The sequence below is a fragment of the Vicugna pacos genome, unplaced genomic scaffold (assembly GCF_048564905.1).
Source record: "Vicugna pacos unplaced genomic scaffold, VicPac4 scaffold_21, whole genome shotgun sequence".
In the NCBI taxonomy this organism is placed as follows: Eukaryota; Metazoa; Chordata; class Mammalia; order Artiodactyla; family Camelidae; genus Vicugna; species Vicugna pacos.
Genome location: NW_027328742.1, coordinates 17,683,343 through 17,703,103, shown reverse-complemented (window position 1 = coordinate 17,703,103; position 19,761 = coordinate 17,683,343). Strand labels below are relative to the sequence as shown.

General features: G+C 42.9%; 1 long non-coding RNA gene across 1 annotated transcript; it reads right to left on the bottom strand.

Moving 5' to 3' along the window:
• Positions 1-164: 164 nt before the first annotated feature.
• On the bottom strand, positions 165-19,430 carry LOC140694548 (uncharacterized). Its single transcript, XR_012070152.1, has 3 exons — positions 19,233-19,430; positions 13,576-16,173; positions 165-2,066 (listed from the first exon to the last, which is right to left on the bottom strand). It is a non-coding gene; the product is annotated as an uncharacterized lncRNA (long non-coding RNA).
• Positions 19,431-19,761: the final 331 nt, after the last annotated feature.

Sequence of the window (19,761 nt, the reverse complement as noted above, 5' to 3'; positions counted from 1 at the left end):
GACTGGAAAGTTCTAGATGATAGGGCACTTTTGTTTTTCTTTCCATTCTGACTTTACCAAAAAAAAAAAAAAAAGGCCAGTATACGAATTACAAATGCTGGATGAGCTCAAGCTTTCAAAAATATATTATCATTTTCATAGTCATCTAATTTAGAGGCAGTGGAACAAATCCAAGTAGCAATTTTATTTTAGTCTACAGCACAATTTTTTACATACATTTTAGTGGTTCTGACAGTGTTACTTCTGAGCAGACTTTAAATGAATCCACAAAAGTTAATATATTAAAAATAAAATATACTCAATAAAATAATAGGCATTCAGATGTTCAGGATCATGCAGCCAGGGGTGGTCTGGTCAGTGTCATCACTGGGTATACCTTGCATATTTAAGAAGTCACCAGCAAAAAGCAGTTCTTCTGTTCCCGTATAATATACCAAATTCAAAGAGTTCTAAACATACACCCACAAAATAAACCCTCATTTAAAGCCACAACAGCACACAATTTCAATGAATTTGAATTCAATGTATTGTCAATCCAACAATTCCAATGATCAAACCCATTACTAGAACACAGGCAGTATCAGCACCTGATCTAAAAGTAAAAGGCAAGGTTATCCCACTTATTAAAACACCAACAAGAGATTAATCAACAAAGCAACTAATACGTTAATCTTAATATAAGACACCGAGGGAAAACCAAAACAATATATTAAATACCACTCCACTGAGCCTGGATATAACCCATGGACCATAGACACATGAGTTTCTATCTGGCAGACAACGCTTTAAATATTTTTCTATAAAAAAAGGAAAAAAGTATATCAGGAGATGCAAAGGAAAGGTAGAAATGTGAATTTATGCATCTAGTTCCACAATTTAAAACGAATATCAAACTGATAATATAAAGCTAAGTGACAATGACGTAACCACTGGGCACCAAACAGGCATTCCCACTATTCACTGGAGTCCAGCGGACGGTCAGCCCAACAACATGCTCCCAGGACAGACTGAATTCTCATCCACTGCGGAAAAAGACCCTGAAGAAAACATGGCAAAGACACAGAGAAAAAGTTGAGTCTTTTGAAAAAGTTAATGATATCAAAATACTTTTCCATCACGGGTAAACCAAAGTAGGTCAAGTATGTGGCCCAAAGCAGCATGGAATTCAGAGTCAGAGGTTGGCAGAAAAGTTTGGAAAACTCGCGGTTTTTCAAAATCAGCAATTTCTCCATGTTTAATAAAACGATCAGAAGAGGTCTGTCTGTTCACTTGTGGAATGTTGACAGCTTGCTGCAAAAATTCACAAGGATGAGGAACCACAGAGATGCACTTCAATGAAGTATTTTTTAAAAAAATTTACAAAAAACTGAAGTTTCTATTTAAAAAATGACCACATCATGCCAAGATGAAACATGGTAAAAAAAGTAGTGAAAGTTCTGTCCATGATTCTTCACACAGCTAATGGGAAAGTGATAGAAACCACTGTCTCCTAAAAAGGAAGTTTTGTTATTGCACTGACTTTGAAAACCTGACCTAGTAATTTAGAAAAAATCATGTAGTAAAATCTGTAAAATTAAAATACAAAATTCTGGTTTGTAAACATCAAGCTGGCCAAGTCTATCCAGAGTCCTTCATGATAGTGGAATGGAATGAATAATTAATTCACTGCCTTATTAGCTGTAAGGGGGGAACATTCCAGAACACAGCTTTTACACTTTCACAGTAATTATATTCAAAAGATACAAAGAAAGTCAGTGCAGTCTTCTTTTTTTTTTGTTTTTCCTCCTTTGTGCAATTTTCAGCTCTTACCCGACTCCTAAGTGCCATAATTGAAATAATACTGGTTTGGAGACCTAGTACAGTTTGGTCATAAGTGTCGCATAGTCTGTTGGACTTCGGTAAAGGTATTTCTAGATGGCATAGTAGTGCACGGCAGCTGCCGTGGCCACGAACAGGTGCCAGATGGCATGGGCAAACGGAATGACGCCGTCACTCTTGAAGAACACAACTCCCAGGCAATAAATTAAGCCCCCACAGGCAAGTTCGTGGAGTCCATCGGTGTTATTCTGTCGATAGAAGGAAAAATGACGTCACGCTGAGGTTAAAAGCCAAAGAGTTCATTGCAACTCCCCCTAAGCCTCCTGAGTTTCCAGACAATGAAGCAGCTTTGCAGAGACAGAATCCTGCTCTGTAAACAGGAGCAACACTGAGAAGTCTGTCTCATACATCGACCTGGATTCCTATCTGGGTCGGCAGTCTTGACTGGACCAAGCAGTCAGGTCACAGGTTCCACGGTGAAAAGCAGCGCCACCTGCCGTAGACCGCAGGTGAACCAGACAGGACGGTCCATTTTAATAAAGTACAATCCCAGCTCTCATCTTCCCCCTTTAAGAGCTCTCTTCCCAACTCAGGCGCACCCACGCCACTCCACCTACAACCCACACCCTCCGTCCTCCTCCGACACTGGGCTACACTAATCCCTTTTCCGAGACTCCTCCCTCTTCTGCGAGCTTACAGCTTCCTCGGGGCTGACCAGGAAGTCACTGCGAGGTGCGACCTGGGGTGCGAGGTGAACAATGGACTTCCAGCCTTCTAGATGCTGCCAGGCCTTTTTGTCTTCGGGCCTGGGAGTTTCTTAGCTTAGCAGGAAATTAACCGTCGTGTGTGCTTCAGCACAAAAAGGAGAACGCATAGGCGGCCCTTGGTTTCCAAAGACCTACAAGGTTCACGGGGATGTATGAATGAGAGGGGAGAACAGGGGCAGGGCTCAGGAAGTGGATGAGGAAACAAGCCAGGGTTCCTGGGAACCAGGAAGAGAAAGGTCTCAGGCTCCGCAGGGCGAGTGGAAGCCTAAGCTGGGTCGCGGCAGAGCCTTGAGAGGGGACACGCGTGTGGAAGTCCCAGAGGCCAGGGCACTGACAGCTGCGACGTTGTGAGCCTCAGGGCGGGTCCCTGAGGCCAAGCCTCACAGGGAATGCGGGGAGGCTCCAGGCCAAAGCCACGGCAGCCATGGAGGACAAGAGCTGAGATTCAGCTGTGAGGTCCAGGGCCAAGGTGAGGATCAGCCCTACTGTCTAAGCTCTCATAAGGACCATGGATTTTGTGGGATCAAAAGATGAGGAAGGGGCCAATTCAAATACCGGACATCTCACCACCCCAGATTTCATTTTCTTTAAAAAGGAAAACACAGCAAAACATAACCCCCCACACACTATTTCCTAAAGGTTTTAAAGCAATTAATATCCATTAATTACACAATATTCACTGTGTACGTGTATTAGGGGCATTTTTCTGAGAGGGTTAAGGTTTTCACGGGAATCGGACAGGGGCATCTGACTCCCAGTGATGAGTCACTCATCCCACACAACCCCCTTATTTCAGAGATGAAGACACTAAGGCCAGAGACACAAAGTAACCTGGACAAAGACATCACTCTTTTCCTCTGCTGAAACAATAAACAACTGACCAAACCAAGCCTGCAGGTTGGTTTTGACACATGTTCTGCTAATAGTTCAAGATACAACACCTGCCTTACCCACTTTCAAAGAACCAGGACATAGTTAATCCTAAAACAAACGGAACAGGTATGTCTTCTTAATTATGGTCATTACTGTGTTTCCATGTACCAGGAACTGTTTGAAGCACTCATTTAATCTTCACAACCCTAACTTAGGTGCTATTTTTATCCCAACTTTACAGATGAGAAAGCTAGAACACAGACAGATTAAATAATTTGACTAAGGTCACATAGCTTTTAAGTGTCAGAATCAGGATTTGAACTGAGAACCAAGGTGGTCAGTTTCCTGAAATTACATTCACTGTTTTCTTTTTTTGGCAGAGGGTGGGGGGGAGGTGGTCATTTTAAAAATTGTTAATTTACATAGTGTAATGCATAGGTCTTAAGTGAGCAGGGAGTTTTAATAAATGCACACACCTACGTAACCTATACCCCCACCAAGATACACTAGTATCTTAACACCCTAGAAAGCTCTTTGGTTCCCCTTCCCAATTCTGGACAATCCCTTCCACCAAGGCAACCAGTTTGTACTGCTGTTGCCACAGACTAAGCCTTTATGTTCCAGAACCTCACATAAATGGAATTATGCTGTATGTACATTTTTGTGTCTGTCTTCTTTTTTGCTCAATATAATGGTTTTGAAATTCACGCATGTGCTAATGTATACGGTCATTCCTTTCTATTACTTAGCATTCCATTGATTTAACAAAATTTATCAATTCTTTCCATTTGGGGGCTATCATGAATTAAAAATTCATACTTATACTATTTTGTAAGTCCTTTCGTAGCTATATGTCTTCATTTCTGTTGGGTAATACCTGTCGAGTCATAAATGTATGCTTAATTTTATAATAAACTGCTAAATGAATTCCCAAAGCGGCTTTACCGTTTTGCACTCTCCCCAGCAATGTGTTAGGATTCCAGTTATTTCACTTCCTTGCTGGTATTTGGTGGCATCAGTCTTTTAGATTTAATTTTAGCCATTCTACAGGGTGTACACTGCTGGCGTGCTGAGGTTTTAATTTTCATTTCCTTGATTTCCCTGGTGACGGGTGACACTGAGCGCTTCTTCAAGGGCTGCTGGGTACTTGTGTGCCTTCCTGTTTGTAAAGTGTCTGTCCAAGTGTTTTACCCATTTTTACAGAATCAGTGTTTTATTATTGATTTAGAGTCCTTTATATATTTGAGATACATGACCTTTGGCAGACACACAGAGAGTGCAAATGTTTTCTCCCAGGCTGGGGCTTGCCTGTCCATTTTCAAGTTCTTTTCTTCTGCAGTATCTCATCTGTTGTTAAACCCCGCCAATAAACTTTTTCCTTAACATACAGTTTTCAGATTTAGAATTTCCACTTGGCTCAATTTTTTAATAGCTCCATTTCTTTTCTGAGATTCCTTAACTGTTCCAAAACTCGTTTTGCTTTGCGGAGGAACTTGCATATCTCTCCCTGTGCTTTTGAGATGTAAATATTCTACCCAGGCTCTCAGGAACCTTCCTCTAGACCATTCTTAATTTCTGAGACTGAAAAAAAAAAAGGGCCTTTTTAAACTCAAGCAGAACTATGAGATCTCTGTGTATGTGGATGTAAGTATGTCTATGTTCATTATAGATATGAAATGTCTTTACATCCAGATAGTATTATCAAAATTAATTTGGGAATGAGCTCTATTTAATAGTCTTAAGGGAAATTGAGTGCTTATATAAATTCCCAGAAATATAAAAGAAACTGCCTAGCATGAATTTAGGGTTTATGTGATCTAGAAAATATTTAATATTAAATCAATATCTAGTTATGAAACTAGCTTAAGCTTATTGGTTTAGGGGGAGGAGGGTGGGAAGGGATAGATGGGATTTTAAAATTGTAGAATAGATAAACAAGATTATACTGTAAAGCACAGGGAAATATACACAAGATCTTATGGTAGCTCACAGAGAAAAAAATGTGATAATGAATATATATATGTTCATGTATAACTGAAAAGTTGTGCTCTACACTGGAATTTGACACAACATTGTAAAATGATTATAAATCAATAAAAAATGTTAAAAAAAATCTTGTTGGTTTAATTAATATAAACACGTCTTTAGAGTCATCAATATTAAGTATAATACTTTTATTGTACCTAGGTTTACTAGAAGTCAAATAAAATTATATCTGTTGCAAAGTTGTCAGAAAGGAAAATAACTTGATATGATGAAACTTTTAGGTAAATTAAATATAAATGAGATGAGGTTTTTTTTTTTTAAGGTAAACTTGTTAGGAGTAATTTCATTTTATGAATAATTAAAAATAGTCTTTCCAGATTTTGGCAACTTGAAACTATATAAAGTTAAATGAGTTCACTGGCTATCCAGGTCATTTCAAATAAAATAAAATACTGGAACATTAATTGCTAAGCAGGTCTAAGTTTACCCACTTTTGTCATCTTACAGGAGGGAAATGGGAAAGTAAAGATGTCTGGCTTTATTAAATGCACATGTTGTAACACATTAAGGGAAGAAATGCTGCTATGAGAAAATGTGTGTTTCTACAGTTAATAGAGTATGTTCATAAGTTTGCCAGCCAGGAAGTACTGGTATGCCAAACAGTTCACAATTACTTGCTTCTTGGTTTTTGCTAGAGATTAGGGGTTTTAAGGGTTAAAATTGTAATATATGTAATTAAAGCTACTAAAATAATAAGGAAAATGTTTCAGTATGCAAGGAAACTAGGAAACATATTTTCAGTAAAAAGAGGTATGAGGAATGGAAAAGTATTTTGCTAAAAGGGAAAAAAGGTAGTTTTGTCCAAGAGCTGGTTGTTTCCAAATGGGAAAGAAAATAAGGGACAAAATAATATGGATACAAAAAGTTAGAAGGTTTGTGGAGAAGGATCACTGAGAAAAGAGTTCCGTACATGGTCAGGATTGGCTTAGATTAGATTAAACATAATGAAGTAAATGAATTTTGTTATTGAAAATAGTCTTAAGCAAGACTAGAATTTGGTTTTCTGTCTCTGCTGGGAAAGCAAAGTTTTCTTACGGTGTTGAGCTGCTTTTGATAATAGCTTATGACTTTCTCTGCCTTTTGAGAGATCTGATTGTAACTTTCTATATTTGCCTATGAGATCTTTTATTGTCACTTTGGTTAAGTGAATGGTTATTTCACAGTGACCTATGATCCTATTTGACCAGGTATTTGGAAAATTTTTGATATTTTTGACAACTTCCCAAATAGCAAATACTAATTGAAGTTCTTTTGACCTCTAGCTAACTTTAAGATTCTTCCAAGGAACCCCGAGGCATCTCAGAGAGAGACTAAATTAAATAGGATTATTTGATATGTTAAATGACATGGGAAGCATTGTCAAATGAGTGGTAACAAGCCTCTTCAGGTTATACTGTATGGGTAAATATTAATATAGATTTCTAAAAACTATGGGGAATTCCAAAAAATCTGGTATGTCCTTATAAAATATTATCAGTCATAAGTCTAGTTATGGTAACCAAGTTTTTTTGTCAATTGCATTGTGGTCAGGGGTTTAATCATGACTATTAAGTCTTTTGTCATTTATAGATAGTTATTATTTTACTCTGATGTTTTGCAAAAATGTTTCATCTTCAAGAAGATTCACAGGAAGAACTTTTGACAAGTACAGGTTTCTGAGAAATTTCAGGTCATACTGTAGAACTGGATAAGAAAATAAAAGTCCTAATGCAAAAGCTGATGGCTTCATAAGACTATTAACAGAAAGTTTATGTGATGGAACCTTATGAAAAGTTCCAGCATAGCCAATTTAAAGAGCCTATGTGGCCCATTAACCAGACTTATTTTGCAAACAAATTAGTCTTATTTGTATTTGGTAGAAATGGGGGTAATTTTAGAGGGAACAAGATTATGCTTCAGTGGATATTAAATTCTGGTTTTCTTAACTGAGGTCTATATTTACTACCTAAGACTCACTTTCAAGATATCTCCTTGCTGTTATGTTATATTATTGTAAAGTTTAATTGAGATATTAAAAGGACCCTTATCAGACCCTTATGCACAAGGAGCTCTGCATTGGACTGGTCTATAGAGAGGAGTGCTGATGCCTTAAGACATCCATAGCAGGAGGAGAAAAAGACAACAGCAGTGGCAGGCAGTTGACCCAAAAATCCGGACCAGAACTCTAAGACCCACCCTACTAATTTAACTGAAGTGTTTATCAAATGTTTGTCTCCCTATTAACACTGAAAGTTTCCCCAGGGTTTAGGATGGAAAGGAAATTCTCCGGTGAAATTATCACAGAGTATAACTAACTACTCACAATATGTATCATGGCTTGATTTAAGTCTACTGCTAAAAGCGCATGTATAACGTTTGTGTGACAATTTGGCATGATTGATGACATGTACAGCTTATAAAACACATTTCCCCGTTAACATAACTCTGAACTTGTTCACTGTGTCTGATTAGCTTTCCCTCAACGTGGGTAACTAGGTAAATATTGAACAAAAGGAGGCCTAGCACCAACGGACATGACATGATGGACCCATAGCAGGCAGCAACCACCCTGTCATTAAGGGAAAAATATTCTGATCTATCAAAAGCTTGGCAATCAAAAGGGGAAGTGATAAAAAAAAATTTCCAGTTGAAGTATGGGGAAGTCATTCTGACTGCTACATGATTTAAATTTACATTGACCAGAATGGCCTGTTTTGTGGACTGTTGAACATGCATTTTACATCTGCTTTGGCCATTGAGAAGAGGCATGCATTTAGAGATAAAAAATAGAGGACATCATCCCTCACATAGCGTGCTTAACAAATTTTACCCAGCAAGCTTTAAAGAGATAATAATCAGGTTGCCAATCAGCTGAATGCAAATGTTTCTCAGATAAAAAATATGGTCCTACAAAACCACATGGCCCCTGATGTCTTAACAGCCTCTCAAGGAGGAACTTATACTATAAAACTTCCCAAATGCTGTTTTCTATACCTGATGAGTCTTCTAATGTGGCTCACCTTATCATGCAAATGAAAAATCAAATCTCTTTTCGGAATGATCCCCTTCCTAGTTTTGGGAAAATATTAGGAAAATGGTTTGGTTTAGGGCGTCCTTGCCTCAAGTCTTTGCTGATGACGTTGCAAAGATGCTAATTTTCTCTCCTGCTGTGTCTCTCCCACATCTGCTAGAATAATGCTATTCAAGCGAGATTCAGACAGTACTTTGGTGGACCCCAAAACTTACCTAGTTCTAGCACTGACAGACTTCCACTCTTCTAACCAGGGAGACTACAACACCCATTCTCAGCAGAAAGCAATTACAGAAGATAGACCTCTAGACTTAACAGTGAAATATATCAAGGGGGAATTTTGTAAGCAGATAAGGTAGGGGGGTCTTTTGGCTTGACACCCACCAAGAGGCAAACCCAGTTTTCCAGTAACAGAGAGAACACAACATGTGCAAAAGCATGATTTGTTTCAAGACCTGCAATGCCACATGATATAAGTAAAAGGCATTTATGGAGAAGTGTAGTAGATGAAGATGGAGTGGTAAGAAAGGTTCAGATTAAACAAAGGGCTGATGTTCTAGGCTAGGGAGATTTGGGGTTTATGCTGAAAGCAGTAGAGACCCATTGAAATTCTTTAAACACACAAACAAGGGGATTAGTTTTATGTGAAATTCTGTGTGAAGAATTGGTGGGGTGACAATAAGATTGTTGGTTTTCTATATCTGCTCTATCCAGTAGAACTTACAATGATGATAGAAAAGTTTTATATCTGTGCTGCCCAATCTCATGGCATGTAGCCACTCACAACACCGAGCACTTGAAATACAGCTAGTGCATCTGAGAAACTGAATTTATGCTGTTATTTAATTTTAATAAATTTAAATGTAAATAGCCACATGTGGCTAGTGGCTTCCATATTGGACAGCACCATTATATATCCTTCTCTTCTTTATCTGCATTAATAGAGACCCCAATTTTTTAGCTGGGCACCAAATAAAGATCGCATTTTCTAGCTTGCCTTACAACTAAGGGTGGGCCATATGACTAAGTTCTGGGCAATGGGATGGAAGATGAAGTGCAACGTCTGGGTTATGCCTTTAAAGGTAAAGTTGTACTGCCCTCTCATCCATGTCCCCTTCCCCAAAGACTGAACTGCAATGCGGGGAGTATGTGGCTGAGCAGAACAGCAAGATGGACGGAGATGGGCTCCCATGGCTTTGGTCGAGAGCTGCCATTCTAGCCAGACTTTTGAGAACCAGAGAAGTAAAGTTCTATCTCATTTATGCCACTCTTATTCTGGGCTTCTGTCACATGCAAGTTATCATATCAGACACTGTGAGTAAAGCCAGAAAGAGAATTACCAGGTGAAATATGATTAGAATAATCCAGCCAAGAAATGATGAAGGTCAGAACTAAGGTAATGCCGTCAGAGTAAAGAGAAAGAAGCTAATCTGAGAAGGATAAACAGGCTCTTTATACAAAGCCTGAATCTGTGAAAACTCAAGGAGGAATAGAATTCCATCCATGGCTGCTTCTGTGGGCATTAAGTTAAACTCACAATGCAGTACCATTTAAAAATAGAAATCTAATGAGTAAAGAGAAACAAAAATAGGACACACATTCTTCTCCAGACCCAGCTCAGACTGGCTGCAATATAGATATAATTAAATCAACGAAGTACCTTGACCTATTCAGAAACTGAGAAATGTTTGTATTTTGGACTAAGGGAGGGCAAGCTGAGAACTAACATATGGTACAAATTATAGACTAATTTAAATATGTGTATTTTGTACCTATAGATCACCAATTCTACGTCAATAAAAACATTGATGGCAAGTCTTAAATACGACTCAGTGGAAAAATGAGATTCATTTTAAACTGCAGCATGTCCATTGCTTGTGAACAATTTCCTAAGAGTTAATGATATTTTAAGCAAGTTAAACAAGTTTCCTAGTCCCTTTTTTTTTTTAACATTGAAAGTTTGCATCAAAAGCTCCCTCCCCTCCTTTTTTTTTAAATGGAGTTACTGTGGTTTGAACCCAGGACCTTGCACATGCTAAGCACATGCTCTACTGCTGAGCTAAACTCACCCCTGCCAAAAGCCCTTTGTTCACACACAAGTTGTAAAAAATTCTGGTTGGATACAGTTTGATTATGAAAGATCTTATAGTATTTTGAATTAATAAAGAAATGGTCCCCTATGCTATACAACCCAAGCCCCAGGGGGCAGAAGTTGTCTTTAACTATGCAAGCCAGTTGTGTTTTATCTGCAGGGTGCCAGAAAGGCTGGCAACAAAACTAGACCTAACCATCTAGATCCAAGATAGGAAGCAAAGTAGGATAAAGGTCCCCAGTTTCATTGCCTTGGTTTATCTCTGTGCTTGTTTCAAGACTACCTGGTATTTAGCGGAGATATTTTGCAGCTATCCTTTGAGAGATATTTGCTTTGAGAGATATACTGTGGTCAACTGCATCAAACCAGCTGTGACTTGACCACAGGAATGCACCTGTGCAGATGAAATCTGGAAGCATCTGAAAGCAGCTTTTGCTTCATTACCGTGTTAAGATCCCCATCCAAAGAGGGGATGTGTATCCGGCTAGGGACAATTTGTGCCATGTACAAGGGGGCCTGAGGGCCTGTGTATGCCATCTGTTCCTGGAAAGCTCTGTTTTTTTTTTCAGCTTCTGATGTTGCACCTGCCTCTTACCCCTTAAAATCTCCCCCCCTTTTCCTCTCTTCATGGAGAAGTTATCTTTAGAGTTTGAGCTCCTCTTCTTCACTCTCTGGCATTGAATAAACATCTGTCTTGCTAGCACCAAACTCAGTTTCATAATTGACAGCATGACCCTGAGCAGGAAAGAACTTCTTGACCACCAGGCCAGGGGCTTTGATTCAGTTAGAGCTCCAAGGTTGGAGGTCAGGGTTGGGGCTCACATTTAACTTGTTAACAGGACGACTATTTTTGTTAAGCACAATTTCCTGTGCCAGGCACTTTTGAAGGCAAGAACTACAAAGAGCTTTGGGCACACAAGGATTTCATTCAAACCCCTACACTTAGAGACCAACACTCTGTGGCTTCCAGCAGCCCAAGGCCATGTTCCTGGAATGACCTAGCCTCCTTCTGCGTTCCTGTTGGAAAAGCTTAGTAGTGGTTGTGTCGACTGGAAAAAATGCACAGCCTAAAAGTTGAGAATTATGTTTTATTCAGCGGACTTAAGCCCAGGAGACAGCTTTTCAGATAACTCTGAGGGACTAGTCTGAAGAGGTAAGGGAGGAGCCAGGATATATAGAAGTTTTTGCATAAACAGAACAAAACAAAAATAAACAAAACAAAACTAGGGTAGTCAGAATATCAAAACATTGCTGCTAATTAAAGGAAAACAAACATCTCAGGAGAATGAATTTAGTGCTTTTCTATGTATGGGAAGGTGCAAGAATCTGGGCTCACTGAAATCATTCCTTTGATATGTACCTTAACTATCTAGGACCAGTATCTTGTTTTTCTCCCTCTTGAATCCCCTCTGGGTGCACAGCTACAGTGGCCGATGGCTTGATGGCCTCAACATCCTTCATCGACAGTTAGTTGTTTATTTGTTATTTACCTGAAATTCAAATTCAACTCAACTGAGCGTCCTGTGTTTTATCTGCCAGCCTACCTCAGGGCTCCTGTGTCTCAGGACCCTCCCAACTCCCAAACTTAATAAAGCAAGCATCAACTATCTCATAATTTATTTATAGTAAACTTGGATTATGTCTGTATGAGTTCCAAAAGGAAGACTATGATTTAGTGAGTTTTGTGGTTTTGATGAGACACTAAAAGTTTCTGAAGTTGGGAAAACCCCACAAAATGATACTTATGAAGGAGACATGATTCATTTACAAACAAACCCATCAAAGAAATTACACTAAATTCAAAACCCCTCTGTGTCTTGTATTACAAGATGCAATTGATCTTAATTGTATCAGAGAATCACACAGTTGGCTGGGTTCTCAAGCTAATATCTATCTGGCCCATCTCTTTGTGGCCAGGCAAGTTTCTCTCCAACAATCAATTAGGGTCCCCTAGACAGCAGTCACAGACACCCCTTCATTGTAGGTGGGGAGGAGGCCGTTTCGGCCCAAGTTGGCAGAGTAGGTAAGCTTTGGTGAAGCGGAGAAACAGAGGAAGACTATGGAGAGCCAAGCCCATGGAGAGCCAGCCCAGGAGGGTGTTTCTGCTCATGAATAAAAGAGCAGAGGAAAAACAGATCATCTTACTGATAAAGGGACTGGTGCTTCCAGAGTTGACTCAATGAGAACAAAGGAATGTGAGTATTTTCTGGCAATAACTGTGACTTTGTAAACAGAGACACGAGTAAGGGAAATGCGATGGTGATAACATTACTGTGTTCCTTTACTGACTAGCCCAGCACCACTGATAAAAGCCATAATTTACACCCAAGCCCTAAGGAACGCTAAGCTTAAAAAAAAAAGTTCCATATTTGCACAGCCTCTTCACCTACTCTGTCTTAGTGAAGCTGCAGTCACGATTCTTGGCTAGAGGCAGGAGGTAGGGCAAATGTTTTGTTATTAGCTGTCCCCTCCCCCACACACTTGCTAAATGATGCTGTTGAGGTTCAAAGACATCAAGGACCAGTTCAAGGTCACACAGGTAATAAGACAGCAGAGATGGAACTCCAACCACGTCCTCTGACTCTGAGTAAGGAATTATTTCCTGAGCTGGAGGGCCTGCAGAGTTGGAGTAGAGCTGAGCTGGGGGCCGGGCAATAACTGTGACTTCTGAGTCCACAACTAACTGTGTTTCAATGCGGGAACACACAGGATTTGAGCACGTGCACACGAGTTCTTGTCACTGCAAAGTTCCCCTCGATTTAGGTCACACACAAGTCAGTTTATCATAAGCAGCCGGGTTACAAAATCCTATGGCAGGAAACACAATATTGCCAAGCCCCTGGGAATTTTACAGCTGCCGGGAAATGAGGTCTATCTGTGACTTCATCATCTTTTATTTACATTCTCTTTGACCCTCCTCCCACCCTGCTTGCTTGGTTTTCCTCCGTAGACTGCCTTCCTCCACTTACTCCTTGTCTTGTCCATGACCTTCAAAGGGGTGCCCCATCTCTGGGTCTTCAGGACATTTTGTCCCACCCTGCCCCGTCCTGGGGAAACAAATATGTCAGCACAGAGGTTGGGGAACAGACTCTAGAGAAAGATTGCTCGAGTTTGACTCCTGATTTATCATGTAACTTCTCTGTGTCATTTCCTCATGTATAAAAGGGAGCTAATAATGGCTTTGAACTCACGGAATACTGTGAGGAGTAAGTAAGATACTGTCCTTAAATACACAGCCTAGTCATGGCACACAGTACATGCTGGATAAATATAGCTATGTTGTTTTTATTGTTACAGAAACTCTGGTGTTTATAGCTCCTGGTTGAATACTTGCTCCAAGTCCCAATCTGACATTCTCAGTGGAAGAGCCATTGACTGAACTCATCTTGTTATGTGAGGCTACACGTAACCAGGCTTCCTGTGAATTGGCTGCCCTGATCCAATTAACCCAGGCTGGAGGGTGGACTACGGCAGAACAAATATAGTTGACTCATCCACCACTTCATCAGGGGCTGAAGGGGAGGCAGCTTTCTTAGAAGGGGGTGTGAAAGTAGCCAGCCCCTGAAAGATACCTAATACCAAGCACGTGTGAGAATTTGTTCTGACAGTGAAGATCTAATTTTAATAAGCGGTTGCTGCCCCTGGGTTATAGCCACCCGCTTTTCCTTTCCCCATTTGGTCAAGATAAGGAATTCTTCCCCATCTCCATTCCACTTATACTTTCCTACATCCCAGCAATTCACAGACCCCACTCATATTTGTCAAATGCCTGCAGTGTATAAGGCACGGTAGCCTGCACTGTGTGTATTGTGAAGATGGTGGTGGTGGAGCCCAGTCCAAGGATGGTGTAAAGACCAATAAGGAGCAATTTCTGTCTATGCAGGTACTTGAAACCTCGTGGGCTTCACAAAATAACTCTAACCCAAGAGCATATATGATAAATATGATAATGGAGGCAAAAAGTGTTAATGCTACAGAAAGGGTAGATACATTCTGTCTGCTGGGGCTTTAAAGAAAGTCTTTGTGGAAAAAAAAACAAACAAACAAGTGGAACCTAATTAAACTTACAAGCTTCTGCACAGCAAAGGAAACTATAAGTAAAACAAAAAGACAACCTATGGAATGGGAAAAAATTTTTGCAGATGAAACTGACAAAGGCTTGATCTCCAGAATATATAAGCAGCTCATACGACTTAATAAGAAACAACCAAACAACCCAATCCAAAATTGGGCAAACAACCTAAACAAGCAATTCTCCAAGGAAGAGATACAAATGATCAATAGGCACATGAAAAAATGCTCACTATCACTAATTATGAGAGAAATGCAAATCAAAACTACAATGAGGTATCACCTCACGCCAGTCAGAATGACCATCATTCAAAAATCCACAAATGACAGATGCTGGAGAGGCTGTGGAGAAAGGGGAACCCTCCTACACTGCTAGTGGGAATGCAGTTTGGTGCAGCCACTGTGGAAACAGTATGGAGATTCCTCAAAAGACTAGGAATAGATTTACCGTATGACCCAGGAATCCCGTTCCTGGGCTTATATCCAGAAGGAACCCTACTTCAGGATGACACCTGAACCCCAGTGTTCGTAGCAGCACTATTTACAATAGCCAAGACATGGAGACAGCCTAAATGTCCATCAACGGATGACTGGATAAAGAAGAAGTGGTATATTTATACAATGGAATACTACTCAGCCATAAAAACTGACAACATAATGCCATTTGCAGCAACATGGATGCTCCTGGAGAATGTCATTCTAAGTGAAATAAACCAGAAAGAGAAAGAAAAATACCATAAGAGGTCACTCATATGTGGAATCTAAAACAAACAAACAAACAAACCAACAAACAAAGCATAAATACAAAACAGAAACAGACTCCTGGACATAGAATACAAATTTGTGGTTGCCAAGGAGGTGGAGGGTGGGAAGGGATAGACAGGATTTTAAAATTGTAGAATAGATAAACAAGGTTATACTGTATAGCACAGGGAAATACACACAAGATTTTATGGTAGCTCACAGAGAAAAAATGTGACAATGAATATACGTATGTTCATGTATAACTGAAAAATTGTGCTCTACACTGGAATTTGACACAAAATTGTAAAATGATTACAAATCAATAAAAAAAAAAGTCTTTGTGGAGAAAGTCGTCTGGCCTGGTTGGTAAAAGATGAGAAGATATTTACCAATAAATGTGAATGAAAAGTATTTTATATACAGATTAAATAAATATCATGAATAGATTTGTAGAGATTAGATGTAGAGTCCACTGAGCCCACAGTTAATGGCCTGGTTTGGTCTGAGTATAGGTTATTTAGTCAGTGGGGAAGAATGTGTTACGTGTATAGAAACGTTGGCATCAGATTGTGATGGACTTTGTTGCCAAGCTAAAGAGCTGACACTTAATTTTACAAACAAGTAGAACCTATAAAAAGAAAAGCCATAAAATATCCATCATCTAATTTTGTTTTTGTTTTATGTTGTTCTTGTTTTGTTGACTGTATGTATCGTAGAAGCATGTCCATTTCAGTGTATCTTGCCGTCAGTTCCTAGAAGACAGAAATTATACAGTAACTCATGGAGCCTAAGAATTCACCTTTGTACCTGCCGGGGGCTAATCTAAGCACTTGACTTGTATTATATCCTCATAGTAACCCTCGGAGGTAGGCACTATTAACTTCATTTAATACAATGAGGCTGCCACTGAGCAGAAAGCAACCTAGATAAGGTAATGGCCTGGAAAGTCATAAAACTGATACATGAACCAGTTGCCAAAACACAGCCTCCTTATTAAGCTTACTGAATTGAGACTGGAGGACAGAGTTTTGGATGAAGTAGAAGAGGCAGCTTTATTTCTTTGTTGGACAAAGGAATCATGTGGGCTAATACTTCCAAGACTGTGAGCCTGCTGAGGAGGGGAGGTGTGGGCAGGGGGTGGTTTATAGCAAAAGTTCAAGGAACAGGCCTAGTTTCCATAGAGATCACATACAGGGCAACAAACTGTTGAACCTCCACCTCCAGCTCCTCCTCCTTCACCTCCTCCTCCTCCTTCTCCACCTCCTCCTCCTTCTCCTTCTCCACCTCCTCCTCCTCCTCCACCTCCTCCTCCACCTCCTCCTCCTCCACCTCCTCCTCCTCCACCTCCTCCTCCTTCACCAAATCCTCCTCCACTTCCTCCTCCTCCTCCACCTCCTCCTCCTCCACCACCTCCTTCTCCATCTCCTCCTCCTCCTCCTCCACCTCCTCCTTCTCCTCCACATCCTCCTCCTCTTCCTCCTCCACATCCTCCTCCTCCTCCACATCCTCCTCCTCCTCCACATCCTCCTCCTCCACCTCCTCCACCTCCTCCTCCACATCCTCCTCCTCCACATCCTCCTCCTCCTCCACCTCCTTCTCCTCCTCCACATCTTCCACCTCCTCCTCCACCTCCTCCTCCTCCACCTCCTCCTCCCCCACCTCCTCCTCCTCCCCCTCCCCCACCTCCTCCACCACCTCCTCCACCTCCTCCTCCACCTCCTCCTCCACCTCCACCTCCTCCACCTCCTCCTCCTTCAGATCCTCCTCCTCCTCCACCTCCTCCTACCCTCCTAGGGGAGGTAAACAGTTCAACCAGTGCCTGCCCCGGCTTCAACTATGGATGATGCTAGAAGTAGTAGGAATGAGGCGGGTAGGAGCCAGAAGCTCATGTTGTTCATATGTGGAAATGCCATGTCTGGGGAGCCAATCATTAAAGGAACCAGTCAATTTCCGAAGCCCCCAATCATGATTGGTATGACTAATCCTCCTCCTCCACCTCCTTCTCCTCCTCCACCTCCTCCACCTCCTCATCCACCTCCACATTCTCCTTCACTTCCACCTCCTCCTCCACCTCCTCCTCCACCTCCTCCTCCACCTCCTCCTGCACCTCCTCCATCTCCTCCTCCTCTTCCTCTTCCTCCTCCACCTCCTCCATCTCCTCCTCCTCCTCCTCTTCCTCCTCCACCTCCAACTCTTCCTCCTCCACATCCTCCTCCTCTTCCACATCCTCCTCCTCCTCCTCCACATCCTCCTCCATATCCTCCTGCTCTTCCTCCACATCCTCCTCCTCCTCCACCTCCTCGTCCTCCTCCACCTCCTCCTCCTCCACCTTCACCTCCTCCACGTCCTCCTCCTCCAACTCCTCCACCTCCTCCTCCTCCTCCACCTCCTCCACATCCACCTCCACATCCTCCTCCACCTCCTCCTCCTCCACCTCCTCCTCCACCTCCTCCTCCTCCACCTCCTCCTCCTCCTCCTCCACATCCTCCACCTCCAACTCCTCCTCCTCCACATCCTCCTCCTCCTCCACATCCTCCTCCTCCTCCTCCTCCACATCCACCTCCACATCCTCCTCCACCTCCGTCTCCTCCTCCTCCACCTCCTCCTCCTCCTCCACCTCCTCTTCCTCCTCCACCTCCTCCACCTCCACCTCCTCCACCTCCTCCACCTCCTCCTCCTCCACCTCCTCCACCTTCTCCTCCACCTTCACCTCCTCCACGTCCTCCTCCTCCAACTCCTCCACCTCCTCCTCCACCTCCTCCTCTTCCACCTCCTCCTCCTCCACCTCCTCCTCCACCATCTCCTCCTCCTCCTCCACCTCCTCCACCACCTCCTCCTCCACCTCCTCCTCCACATTCTCCTCCTCCACATCCTACTCCTCCACATCCTCCTCCTCCTCCTCCACCTCCACCTCCTCCTCCACCTCTACCTCCTCCTCCACCTCCACCTCCTTCTCCTCCTTCAGATCCTCCTCCTCCTCCACCACCTCCTACCCTCCTAGGGGAGGTAAACAGTTCAACCAGTGCCTGCCCCGGCTTCAACTATGGATGATGCTAGAAGTAGTAGGAATGAGGCGGGTAGGAGCCAGAAGCTCATGTTGTTCATATGTGGAAATTCCATGTCTGGGGAGCCAATCATTAAAGGAACCAGTCAATTTCCGAAGCCCCCAATCATGATTGGTATGACTAATCCTCCTCCTCCACCTCCTCCTCCTCCTCCACCACCTCCTCCTCGTCCTCCTCCACCTCCTCCTCCACATCTTTCTCCACATCCTCCTCCTCCACATTCTCCTCCTCCACATCCTCCCCCTCCTCCTCCATATTCTCCTCCTCCCCCTCCTCCTCCTCCTCCACCTCCTCCTCCTCCTCCACCTCCACCTCCTCGTCCACCTCCTTCACATCCTCCTCCTCCTCCACATCCTCCTCCACCTCCACATCCTCCTCCTCCACATCCTCCTCCTCCACATCCTCCTCCTCCTCCTCCATCTCCTCCTCCCCCTTGTTCGTTCACAGCAATGCCAGCAGTGCGCTGGGGGCCGCCGCCGCCGCTGCCCGCCGCCGCTGCCTCCTGCCTCCTCCCGCCGCCCGCCGCCGCCTCCCGCTGCCGCCCGCAGCCCGCTGCGCTCCCGCTCCGGTAGCGGGAACCGGGCCCTGGTCGTTCACAGAGATGCCAGCAGCGTGCTGGGTGCCGCCGTCGCCGCCGCCGCCCGCCGCTGCCGCCTCCCGCCACCGCCCGCCTCCCGCCGCCGCCCGCCGCCCCCCGCCCGCCGCCGCCGCCGCCGCCGCTTCGTGGAGCCGTTCGCGGGGCCTACCTTTTCGAAGAGTACCCATGTCCTCGATGGCTCCAACACCCCTTTTCTCTTGACTCTGCATCCATGGGGCCCCAGGAGCCACTCCACGTTCGCGGAGAGGCCTTGAGGACACACAGCGCTCACCGCTCCGCTCCCCTTCGGCGTACATCCTCTCTGGAAGCAACTGGAACAAGGCAGGGCCCGCCCCAGGAAGGGGGCGTGGCCACGGCGCCCGCTCCAAGGACCCCGGGTCAGGCTGCCCTCCGCGCCGCCTGAAGAAACGCAGCCCCACTGTGATTGGATGAGGCAATGCACTATAATAAATGAATGAATAAAAGCTATATAAATATGAGGCACACATTAAAGAAGAGACATGTTTACCACCAAGAATTGTGGAGTATTTCTTTACAAGAACATTTCAAGGCACAAATAAAAATACTTCAGGAAATATATACTAAATCTTTTAATTCAAATAATAGTATAGAATCCTTCTCAGAAAGATTATTGTACATTATATCTATTATTTTACAATAATAGAAAATAAAATTAG